The following is a 13,940-nucleotide window of genomic DNA, read 5'->3' on the forward strand; positions in this document are numbered from 1 at the left end:
AAAAAAAAAAAAAAAAAAAAAAAAAAAAAAAAAAAAAACTCAATTTCATATTTTACTTTTTAAAACTTACACTTTTTCCAAAAGAACTGTTTGAAAAAACTGAACCAAACTCACCTTAGTAGAACTAATAGATTGTGGTTTTTTTTTAGTTGCAACTTACGCATATGCAAGTAACAATAATATGCAAGTATTATAAAAGATTTAATTGCTTGAGTTCAAATCATCTCCTTCATTAATAAATAAGGAGTTATAAAAAAAAAAATTAGAAAGGTTTTTTATTGATAATCTTAATTAAAGATATTATATATAAGGACAAATATACAAAATTATGCATGTTATATTATAATAATCATTCATTTAGTTAGAAAATAATTCTAAAATTATGTAATAATAACTCATTTAGTTATAATTTCTCAAAAAAATATATAAAGAAAATTCAGGATTAAAGCCACGCAACGCATGGAACTTTCACTAGTATCTTTTATAAATTTAAGCAAAAACATTTCATCCACACTTTAAGGGTATCATTTGATTCATTTTGACGACCCGACCTGATTCGAATAATGTTGTGTGGTTTTTAATAGGAGATTTTTTGAGGCTTAGTCCATGGAGCGGAGGCTTGGGCCGACAGGCTCAAGCCGAAGCGCTCATGGACAAGCCTCTTGGGGGTTCGGGGGCAACGCTCCCAGGAAAAATTTTATAAGAAAACAGTGAACAGTTTTACTTAATGTAGAAATTAAATTCATATTTTGAAATTAAAATCTCTATATTTTACAATGCTTCTATTTAAATAAATAAAAACATAAAAAAAAGCTACTTATTTTTATGTTTATGTTTATTTGTCAATAATCCCAACAACAATAACAACAACAACAACAAAAAAGTTATAAGGAACTCAAGTTTATTAAACTCGAGTTCCTTACAAGGTACTCGAGCTTGGTGAGCTCGAGTACCTTAGAAATAAAAAATAAATAAAAAAATAAAAAAACAACATTTTATTATAAAATGGTACTCGAGCCTGATATACTTGAGTATTGTGTTGCATGGTACTCGAGTTTACCATGCTCGAGTACCACATAATTTTTTTTTTAATGGCCCAATTTCCACCTCAACAGTGCCACAGTGGCAAAACTCCTAGGAACTCGAGTTTAAGAAACTCGAGTTCCATAAAAAGTGGTATTTTCCTATATAGTTCCGAAACAGTGTTTTTTTACAAAATATTTCAAAAATTTGTGGTATTTGGCCATTTTGACCGCCAGTAGGCTCTCTTGATTTTCTGTGATACGGCTGTCTCTCTGCTCTAAAAACTCGTAGCATTAAGTATATATATAGGTAGGGTTAACAAAAGGCTGTGCAAACAGTTTCAAAACAGACTCGGGAAAACAGAATTTCACTACAACAAAATGTATTTTCAGTGACAAAAAAATTCGTCACTAAAAGTCCAGTTTTTCATCACTAAGAACCTTTAGTGACGAAATTGGACTTTTAGTGACGAAACTCATTTCGTCACTGTAGCCCCGTCACTAAAAGTCCTGGTGACAAAAAATTTCTTCACTAAAAGTCCGACTTGATTTTAAAAAAAAAAAACTTTTAGTGACTAAAACGTTTCGTCACAAAATGTTTTCCTCACTAAAAACACTATTTAGTGACGAAAATATTTCGTCACTAAAAACACTTTAGTTTACTAAATCATATTTAGTGACGAATAATTTCGTCACTAAAACTATGTTCGGGTACATATAGTGATGAAAAAATTCGTCACTAAAACTATTTTTAATAAAATCTAGGCACATATAGTGACGAAAATTTTCATCACTAAAACTATTTCTTACAAAATTTTGCTATATTTAGTGACGAAATTTTCATCACTAAAACAATTTTTTGTTGCTATATTTGTGACGAAAAAATTCGTCACTAAAACTTATTTTTTGTTTTTATTTTTTTTTCATGACTTTGATATTAACCTGTAACCTGTCATTACATTATTAAAACCTCACATTTGAATAACACATTTATTTCAACAACACATTTATAAAAAAAGATCCATATATTCCACAAGTAAAAAATAAAACAAGAATCCAATTCAAACTCCTTCCATATAATAATTGTTTGCAATACATACAATAACTCTACCTAAACCCTATTTTAGAACTAACAGAAGATGTCCTCATATGTCTTCAAGTAATGCCAAAAGTAAATCCCCTAAAAGCCACCAATAAGAAATCTGTACAAATATAAAAACAATACTTCGTTAAAATCGTAAAGTAAAAACATTAACTATGTTATAAGAAACATTTCTAACAATGCATTAAGAATAACCACACCAATAAATTAAAATCATAACTCCTAATGTATAAGTTGTAGAAAGCAAATAAAGTACTAATCAAAAAATGTTTTAACTTGAAGTTAAACCACCCCCATAAGTAAGGGCATCATCATAACCCTTGCTCTTCAAAAAGCTAAGAATATTCTTTTGGACCTCATTTTGCTTAGTTCGTGCCTCTTGGTCCTTAGCTCGCTCCTCTTGATCTCTAGCTCTTACCTCTTTGAGCTCAATTATCTCATTTTCTAACCGTTGGATTAGAGGAAGCGATGGTTACTAGAGAAGAGGAAGGTCATGCCAAGTCCTTTTACACAACACAACAACCCATCACAAAACAAATTTCCAACATCACAAGTATATATAGAGTTTTATAAGTTTTTAACTAGAATATACTTACTTTGCTCAAGCTAAGTTTACAACTTTCAGAAAAAATCCAAAGTTAACTTGTGTTCTTCACCTTATTCCTCACAATTTCTTCAGCCACCAAAGAGAAAGAGAGCTGGAGATAAAAGAAAGATAACTTTTATTGAATCAAATTTAAAATGCATATTCTTTATTCTTTTTCCTATTTCTAAACAGTGCTATAGCTAGACCCAATCATTGGAGAAAATATGCACCAATTACAAAAATTTCAACTTTGATATCTATCTATATATAGGCATTTAAAGGACAAGCAGTGAGCTCCACTCTAGATTCATGGCTCCTCGTATTTGGGAGAGTTGCATTTCTGGCCCAGTGGCAGTGGAATAGTTGGCTTGCTGGCCCAGAATCCATGACTCGTATTGCAATTGTGCAACCAAAGGTTCTTGATTTTAAAAAGGAGTAAAATATTCCTGATATCCTCAAAAAAAAGATTTTTGATTCTAACAAGGATTAAAATATTCTTTGGATACCTATCAAAAAAAAAAAAAAAAATTCTTTCGAACTTCAATATATAAGAGAAATGTTAGAACATCCCCACATTCGGACTCTTACTAAAAAGATTTATTTATATATTTTGAAAACATAGGCTTTCAATGCTCCATAATTTAATAAGTTATATCACTAAAAAACTGAATATTATATATATATATATATATATATTAAAAGACATTAGTACTTTTTTTTTTATGATATGGAACCTCACCAAGACAGGGCCCTTTGAACCCACCATTGAGGAGTAAACAACGGATACACAACCCCACCGACCAAAATTAAGACAATAGTACTTCAAATGAGTGTTTGCATAATTTTTTAAAAAAAAATATCAAGGGGAGCCACTACGTAAAATGTACACATACTTTATAATTTTTATTAATAAAATATGTTAGATATGTGCCTGGTTCCAAGCCCACAGCTAGAGCTTTTCCAGCATCCAAACAAGCCACTTTGGGTCCCACTTTGTGCTGGAATTAAACCCTATATGTTTAGACTCCAGCGCAGGGAGCAGAATCAATTTTATTTTAAGAATTTATTCCTTTTTCAGATCACATTTTTGAATTTTGAATTTCGTCATTAATGTTGTTGAAGATTTTATAGGATGTAATTGTGGCTTGATGTAATCTTTGGAGCCTAATTTATTATTTTTTAATTTTGAATTTGGTCTTTTATGTTGTTGAGGATTTTATGGGATGTAATTGTGGCTGTTTGTAATACTTGAAGCCTATTAAAAAAGGCTCCAGGAATGGTTTGGGGCAGTGCAATTTGAACAAAAGTTTGTTATTAGAAGCTAGGTGGTAAAGCCTAGGGTTTACCCCATTCTTTCTCTTTTCTACCCATTCCTTTCTGCATCAGACTATGGCATAAGAAAACTGATCTAAATGAAATGGATTACTGCTGGCAGCAGCCAATTGATCAGATGAAGTCCTAATGGATAAGGGCCATAACATAATATGGCTGTTATGGCCTCCAGTGCTCCCATGCACTACCAATGGCCTCAGCACCTAACTTTGTAATTCTATGTTTTCTGGTTGATTTATCCAAACAAAAAAATAAAAAATTATTATTAAAATTTATTAAACTTTTTACTGTTTATTAATAATCATACCATTTAGAACTAAAGAAACTTATTTTGGAACCGATGGAATATTATTTTATCTCCTTTCACTTTTTGACCTCTTCTTAAACTTTCTCTTGCTATTTGGACTTTCAGCACAAGCTTAGAATATGCTTTAGATGACTTTCACATACTATCAAGCAATACAATAGTACCGCTTTATAGAAAATTACCAAAAACAAAAAAACTTCAAGCCAATTATACATTAACAAAAAAGAATTAATAATAATAAATTTGTCATATCACATCAGATAGATATAAGAGTATATACAAAATCCAAATCATAGGTGCCATGTGTTATGAGCAGGAGCCTACCAATAAATTTAGATATGTCACTAAATTGGTCCCATGAGATTGACATCAAAACATACAAAATTTTGGCATGTGTCCTATGCCTAATTAAAATATGATACTTTAAGATATACTCAAATAACTTTAACTGTCATTTAAATTTTCTTCAAAGTTGTTATCAAGTCGACAATACAATAATATTGCAGGAGGCCTAATCATAACAAAATTGAAAATTCTAACATAAAATATCCTTATAAAGGAGAAAATTCTACCATCGATCCCATACCTATAATTAAGAGAGCTGTATTTCAGAAAAGGAGTAAATTCTGTGTGAAGAGATGGCAGAAACTCTGCTGGAATTTTGTGAGAAAATTTTGCTATTACGAGAGGAAAGTCGTAAAAAGAGCATGACTTTGGGATGGAGTGTGAGATCTTGGGTTTAAAACTCACTGTGTGAGTAATTTACCTTTAGATCTTGGGTTTAAAACTCACTATGACAATGTTTCATTTCCAAACTACCTTCAGATCTCTTATAACAGAATGTAAACTTCTAAAATACAATAAATTTAATGTACAAATTTTATTAGTAGCTTGAGATATATGCATACATTGGCACACTATAGTTCCGATGCAAGCAAAAGTCATGGATAGTTACACATGAGGTTGACTCTTCAACTGAAACACTAAGTAATATGATGAAGAAAAAAAAATCAATGGACTGAACAACTGAAGTTCATGTCTGGGAAAGGGATTCTAGTGAAAAGATGAAAAGAAAAATATCATTGGACTGAACTTAATGATTGGAAAAGGCAATAAATTTTATAAAGTTCATCAACAAGAAGACAAATTTTATATATTAAGATTCAAATTCAAGATATTAAGTCACAACTAAAGCAATTAGCAGTGCAACCTCCTGAATGAATTAGCAAAACAAGCACGGACCCTAGTAAATAATTCTGACATGCTTTTATAGACCAACCTTTCTCTGGTGCAACCAGTGTTCCACACACATGGGCCAATGGAAGAAGCAGTGAGCAGTTTGCGAGCACCCTGACCAAAAGCTGGGTTGTTTACAAGGGGAGTATATAGTATGAATGGGCCGAGAGGTCAATCCAACCATGCACTCTAGAGGATTTCTAGTCCGACGCATATCAAAAGTATACCATTCTGCAAAATTGCTTAAAGGGAATTTTATAATCTCATCCATATCAAAAGTATTTGAATCGTATAAAATTACGGATTGCCTACATCAATTTTTTTGGGTAAATTACATAAAAAGCCCAAAGATTTTATCCTAGTTTCAAATTGGACTGAGTTTTTAATATTATCAATTAAATTTACATAATTTCCTTACTGTTGTAATTTCCCCCATCCATTAGCATCCTTCAAATGCGAATAACCAGAAAGATATCATGAATGTTGCGAATAATATTATCCTTACTCACCTCTAATCACAAATATTCATTGCACATCATACATTAAAAAAAGGCAAATTCCACTTTCCCCCTTAACTATGGTGAACTTGCAATGTCCTCCCTAAATTACAAACTAAGCAATGCCAACCCCCCCCCCCCCTTTTTTTTGATAAGTAAACTAAGCAATGTCCCCCATTAACTATTGGCAATAACTAAAGAGCACATGCCCCGCACCATTAGAATAACGTGCTTATTTCCAATAGTAAAGGGGAGTATTGCTGAGTTTTAATTGAACCATAGTTAAGGATATCATCTTGAAACAATTAAGATAAGATAAACAAAAACTAGATAAAATTGAAGTACCCTGAGAAAGCCAGCTCCAGCAAGAGGAATCAATAGCAATGTTGGATTTGAGCCGAGCTGAAGCTATGGCACTGTGAAGTGGCATCATTGACTCAACGCTCCCCTACACCGACACCACCCTAAAAAACAATAACCCAATAATATATATATATATAACACAAAATAACATAAATAAGAATCTTATTCCTGTAAAAAATTGGAAACAAAAAAAGCTTGAAAATAAGTGAAAGTTAACGTATTTAAAGAAAAAGTGAGCAATGGAATTAATAAGAGAAGGTGGGTTTGAAAGTGTGTATACCTTGAAGCACGAGGAATGGTGGTGGAGGAAGAAGAAAAGGCAGAGGCAGGAGTAGAAGGAATGTTTGATTTGGGGATTAGGGATTTTGGGTTTAGGGTTTTGGAACAACAAGCCAAAGTTGAACCCACCTTTAGAGCTGATCTGCAGAACTTAAACGTGAAGTATCAAATCCAAATAAACAACCAGAAAGATTTCGTTTTAGAAATTAAAATCCGTCACCACCTGCATGACCTGACCCTTGATTCTCAACTTGCTCATGAGAGAGTTGCAACAGGGATGAAACACAGAACAACAAAAATCAAACTTCTATTTTCTTGTTTTGCTTTCACTAGTTTCTCATGAGCCAAACAGAGAAAAAAAAATTCCAGTATAAAAACCAACGTACCTGTAATCAATGGCGGTCGAAGGAGAGGTCAATGGAGAGATCGAGGGGAGAAGGGAGAAAGCGAGATCGGCGGCGGCGTCAGCGTTGGTGTCAGTTTTGGCTGGGGTTGTGAGGGGAAGGGAGGGTTGGGATGGGTTTGTGAGGCGAAGGGTCGCCGGGAGGCGAACCGTCGGGTGACGAACCGTCGGGAAGGCGAAGGATCGGCAGCTAATGTTTGGGTTTGTGAGAGAAAGGAAGAAAGAAGTGGGAAGTGGGAAGTGGGAAAATAGTTTGTGTTTGGGAGGGAAGTGACCAAAAAAAGAAGTGGAAGTGAAATATATTTGCTGAAATGAGTTTAGGGGAATTAGAAACCCCTTTAGCGACGAAGCTCAATTTCGTCACTAAAAAACACAGATTTTGTTAAGATTTTTAGAGAGGAAATTAAGATTTTGTCGCTATAATATACTTTTAGGGACGAATTGTGATTTCGTTGCTAAAACAATGAAATGAAAAACCATGATTATTTTTAGTGACGATTATTTTTCGTCACTAATTCTTCCTTATAGAGACGAAATGATTTTCGTCGCTAATGCTATCCACAGCAATACCTATAGTGACGAAATATTTCGTCACTAAAAATTTCAACTTTTAGCGACGAAATATTTCGTCACTATAGATTAACTAAGTTCCCGCCAAAATTTTCCCTGTTAGTGCCCATTTTTCAGATCACAATAGTGACGAAAATTATTTTTCGTCACTAAATATTATAATTTTTTTCATTATTAGTGACGAAATTCATATTTCGTCACTAATTTTCGTCACTAAAAATACATTTTGTTGTAGTGTTTGTGAATCTCGCTTGAACGATGGTCAGGCGAGCTTACAGGTGGATTAATGACTCACTCAAGCTGTCAAGCACCAAGAACATCTGCTAAGTGAGCCTTGAGTGAAATGTCCAAGTTTTCACTTCTGTGATTAGCTTTAACCATTACTTATTCTTCGATAAAGTACACATTACAAACCTTTTTCATATTACACTGGCAATAGGGGTATTGCCAATCTAAAACCTAACATACACCTTGCATCACTGGACTCTTTTTAATTGTATGCCATATTTACTAGACGTAAAAATTCCTTTGTTTAATAATTGTAACCAAATGCCCATAAATAATAATAAAGATGATGATAACAAAAATCATACAACTTACAATTTGGATAATAATTTGTTACTCATTCCACTATTTGATTTACAGAATCCATATTTTGACGTTTGGCATTTTTATTGGTATTAATCTTTAATGTTCTTAGTTGTGCATTTCTGCCAATTTTTTCACAACTTGAAGTTTTAACATTACAGCTTAAATAGATGGCTGCTTTCTTTTATTGTTGGTGTCAACTTTACAGAAAACTACGAATGTATAGATAACCTCGCCGCACAGTTGTAACTAAGATTCTGAAGGATTCAACTTCTGTACCACACAACACATGAACTCAATTAAGTGTTTTTTAACATAGAGGACCTTAACAATCAAAGCTTCCTCTTATGACTTTTTAGTAATATGTTTCGAGTACAAAGGATTAGAACTCAGTAATGAAATTCTCCAGAATGCACTCTTTTGGATAAATAAAATAAAAGGCATCAATATCTTCATGACTCATAAATAATAATTAAGAAAAGAAAAATAAAATTCTCTTTTTGATAAGTAATAAGTTTTATTAATATCAAAAAGGGACACCCTACTACGGGAGTGTACATAACAAAATCATATATCACTATCAGTTTTATTATTATTTTTATAAAAGCATGATGATGATGACGACGTAGGAGGGTTCCTTGTTGAGAATAATAATAGTTGTTACTTTAACCCTTCTCCTTTGTTTCCTCACTGCTGACTTTGAGGTTCGCTACATTGATAGCGAGCGACACACCCTTCTCAACTTCAAGCAACACCTTACAGATCCTTCTAACTGCCTTGCCTCTTGGGCTGCTGACGTGGATTGCTGTCACTGGGTTGGTGTTGTTTGTGACAACTGCACCAGTCATGTCCTCCAACTCCATCTCAAAACCTTTTATCCTCTGTATGACAATTGGGCTCTTCAATATCCCTATGGATTGCTTCCTACTGATGAAGTCCAATATGGAAAGCTCAATTGCAAACTTATGAAAGGTCAGTGTTCGGTGGTAAGATAAATCGTTCTCTGCTTGATTTGAAGCATTTGATTTGCTTGGATCTCAGTGGCAATAATTTCAAAGGGACTCAAATTCCCAAATTCCTTGGCTCGATGGAGAGCTTAAGATTTCTTAATCTCTCCCATGCGGGATTTGGGGGATTGATTCCTCATCAACTTGGGAATCTCTCTAATTTGCACTATCTCAATCTTGGAGGTTCTTCTTATTATAATAATTTATGTCATGAACCTTCAATAGCTCTCTGGTCTTCCTTTACTACAACACCTTGATTTGAGTTATGCAAACCTTAGCAAAGCCTCTGATTGGGTACAGGAGATAAACAAACTCCCTTCCTTGTCAGAGTTGCAATTGTCACATTCTTCCTCTGATTTGGTATTCTTCCTCTGCTTGATATTATTCTCTCTGTTCGTGCCTCTCTTTTTTTCTTCTCTATTGTCTTTGCTGTGTGTGTACTTGCTCTTTTTTTTTTGTATTTGCCTTCCTTTCTCTTTCCCCCCCACCCCCCCTTTTTTTTTGTGCGTGACTCTCTCTATTTATAGAGAAGTTCCAAAGAAACTGTTCCCTAATTTTCCTCTCAACTGATCAGGTCATGGAGCAGTTTGCGTCAGTTTTTCTCTCCACAACTACTGATTTTGTGTTCAGCAGTGCCCACTATTTAGCTTTTTGCTCTTTTTATTCGTTCCGTCCCATTTTAAACTCCCTCTTTTCTGCTGGTGACATCTCCACTTTTTAACTTTTTGGGCTCACTTTCCTTGTTTTCTGGTTGTGCCATTTCCCATTTCCCATTTTACCTTTTTGTTTTACTTGTTTTGGATTTATCTTTTCCTTTTCATAGGTAGTAGGCAACAGACCACTCACGTGGCTTTTGTTTTTATTTTTTTCTTAGTATAGGCTAGTCAACTTTTTACAGATGACCATGCATGACCTTTGCATCCATCCTATTGTTTAGTCCACAGTTGCTGTGCACCTATCCTATTGTTTAGTCCACAATTGCCGTGTAAATACAGGTACCTATGACACATTTTAGTTGTTATTGGTTTAAATTTGAAACTAACATTAAGATTACTTTTTTGTCCCAATAATAATAACCAATAACAACTTGTCACTTAGGATTTGTTGTAAAAATGTTGTAAACATATCATTTCTCTAAAATAAACGAGGAGAGAAGAGAGTGGCTTTAGCTTTCCAAAGTGATAAGTTTAAAATGAGAAATGGAAATTGGAAAGATGGAGTGGGTGAAGTATTATTAAATGGAGAATGAATTTATTTATTTATTTTGTTTTTGTTTTTGTTTTTTTCTATGTCTTGTACGATGTCTCACCTCCTAGAGCCCCGTTACAGGTTCTTGAAATAAGCAAAGTGACTTACAGGACAACTCATTAAAGGTATAGCAAGGGTAAAAATTAAATTAAAGATAGAGCCAGGGTAAAAAAAAAGAAAAAAAAAAAAGAAAAGGTTATGTCAGAACTTAGTATATATATAAGTATTAAATATATATTATATATTGTTAATTTGATTCTTACTAGTTATAACCTTTTTATATAGTGGTTGTGGGTTTTGATATTTTTATTTACTAAATTTAATACACAAAAACTTAACTCACATTATTTTTTAAATTTTATATATATGTTTCAGTAAATATTCTTAGTTAAATAACTTAAAATATATTTTATATTATTTTAAAATTATTAATTAAATTATTTATAATATTATTAGTTTGACCATCGGGTCTAACCAAAATACTGATAATCAATCCCTTTTTGGATTCTTTTATTGTACTAGTTTTCAAAATCATATATGGAAAAATGTTTTCTTTTCCAATTCTCTTCTCTTGTTTTTCTCTTTACTTATTGTTATTTTTTTTTTTTCTCTTCCCTCAATGGCAACCAGACAAAGGCAACAGTATGAGGAAGAAAAAAAATTTCATTTAGCGGGACCCACGTGGGACCCAAACAGTAGAAAAATATAAGCAAAAAGCTGGATTCACTCTCCTTACCAAACGCTGACCAAACAGTAGAAAAAAAAAAAGAACCAGCTTATAATCGCTAACAAAAAGCGCACAGATGATATTTTCTCCCTCTATTTCCTTCTATTGATTCTCCTTACTTCCTAATCTGGTTTCTACCTAATGATTTGTGTTTCTTTGCAGATTACACTAACAGAACAGAAGAGGAAGTGATCCCAACCAAAAGAAACAACGTAAGCAAAGATAGGACAGATCAATGGAATGCAGGGGAAAGCGGAACAACGTGAGGAGAAGTCGGGGAAAGCAAAAGGAAAATAAACCAACAGATGCAAGGGAGGTAACACACATTTTGGTTTATATCAGCCTTTGAATATTCACATGCTTAAACCTGTATGCATAGATACAAATTTGACTTGCTAGCTCATCCTTAAACATAGGGGTGGCGCCACCTTAAGGTCAGGGTGGTCCTGCATAGATACAAATTTGACTTGCTAGTTGACTTGCTAGTTCATCCTTAAACATAGGGGTGGCGCCACCTTAAGGCCAGGGTGGTCCCAGGACCACCCTGACCTGATTTTTTTTTTTTTTTTATATATAATAATTTAAAATTTTTTATTTGTCTACCCTTCAAAAAAAATTTAAGAACACTCTCAATTTTTTTTTATGCCAATAAAATTAAATTTTGCTTTATAATTTGTTCTACATTTAGTGGATGAATGATTGTTTGGTTGTGTATATTGAAAGAGATATAACTTGTAGCATTAATAATAAGACTATCATGCAACGATTTCAAAATATGAAAACTTGTAGAAGACAATTGTAAACTTTATGTATTTGCGTGTTTTTTTTTTTTATTGTTGTTGTTAATATATGAATTTCTCTTTTTATTAGATTGTATAATTTATACTTCTTAAACAACACCTTGAAAAAAATTCCTAGAGTCACCACTTCTTAAACACAAATTTCATGTTCTCATCCTAAGCCATGATGTTAAAAGCTAAATTATACTCAAATTGATTTATTCATAAACTCAAACTATATATATTCAAATAAAGAAACAAAAGAAATTAATTCGTATCTAATAGACATGTAATTTGATTATTCAAAATAAATTGAGAAAATATATTAAAGTGAAAGTTGATAGAAGTACCTAGAAAGTCGATTGTTACCTTAATTTCTCGATTTAGATTTTGACTATTATAGCAAAAATCCAAAGTTGAAAGAGTCAAGATATTGAGGGGAACATAATGCATGTCTGCACCACCTAAGTTTTACCCCTATTTTTTAATTAAAAAATAAAATATATATAAGACGGATAGTACCTATTTTTAGTACCTATTTTAACATATATATAAGACTTTTATAGTACCTTTTTTTTTTTTTTTTTTTTTTGTATAAATAAGACGGATAATTTTACTCCATTGGTACACGTACAACTTCTACAAACTATAGCTTAAAAAGGACCAAAAGGTCTTGACCAAGAAGCCTTAAAAAAATACTGTAATTTTTAAAGACCATAAGAACTTTTAATTTTTTTTTAGGGTTTGGTTTATCTCTGGTACTTTTTTAATTGAAGGTTTCCTTTTGTTTTAAATACACAATGACAAATGGTAATGAGTTTTAATCTATACCTTTTATTTAATTACTTAATAAGTAATGTGACAATTTCTTATTAAAATAAAAGGAGATTCCAGTTAAAAATGTACCGGAGGTGTCAACATCTTATTATAGAGAGAGATTCAATCATAAAGTAGAAAATACAATATTATATAAAAGAAAAATAAACAAGAGAGAAAGAAGGAGACGACCACCAATGGCAGTGGTGCTGTCGAGAATCTCTGCTACTGTTAGTGGCAGAGCTCATGGCCGGTTCACGCTTGTAGAGAAAAGTCAAAAAGGGGTAGAAAGAATTAAAGTTTAAGAGAAATAAAAGTAGATAATAGATGGGCGAGGTGTCAACATCTTATTCTAGGGTTTGACTTACTTCCAAGTAAATTTTTAATTAGAATTTCCTTCTGTTTTAATAAAAAATAGTCACATTACCTACTAACTAAGTAAAATGTATAGATTAAAACTTACTACCACTTGTCATTGTGTATTTAAAATAAAAGGAGACCTCTAGTTAAAAAAACACCAAAGATAAGCCAAACTTTAAAAAAAAATTAAAAGTTCTTATGGTCTTTTCTTTTGATTAAGTCCTTTTGGTCTTTAAAAATTACAGTATTTTTTTTTGAAGGCTTTTTGGTCAAGACCTTTTGATCCTTTTAAGCTATAGTTTGTAGAAGTTGTACGTGTACCAATGGAGTAAAATTATCTGTCTTATTTGTACAAAAAAAAAAAATTATTTTTTAATAAAAAAATACGGGTAATACTTAGGTGGTGCAGACATGTTTTTTTAATAAAAAAACACAGGTAAAACTTAGGTAAAATTATCCACGCATGTATATTCATTTTATTTTGCCTTGAAACATATAATTGTCTGGTAAAATAATTACGGGTTTGGAACTAAATTCCTTGGATTTGATGTTGAGGTATATAGCTATATGTGTGTAGTTATTTGGATTTTGAATTAATTGTATGTAATTATTATGTTTGTTTCGATGTAAAATATTTTACATTTATGGAAAACATTTTCATTTTACAGTGTTTAGTTTTGTATCTAAAAATACCTAGAAATTCATTTGCAAGTGTTTG

General features: G+C 32.3%; 1 pseudogene; it reads right to left on the reverse strand.

Moving 5' to 3' along the window:
- Positions 1 to 2,066: 2,066 nt before the first annotated feature.
- Positions 2,067 to 9,148, reverse strand: LOC115989940 (annotated as a pseudogene).
- Between the last annotated feature and the right edge of the window lie 4,792 nt (positions 9,149 to 13,940).

Source organism: Quercus lobata, chromosome 5, assembly GCF_001633185.2.
Source record: "Quercus lobata isolate SW786 chromosome 5, ValleyOak3.0 Primary Assembly, whole genome shotgun sequence".
NCBI classification, from domain to species: domain Eukaryota; kingdom Viridiplantae; phylum Streptophyta; class Magnoliopsida; order Fagales; family Fagaceae; genus Quercus; species Quercus lobata.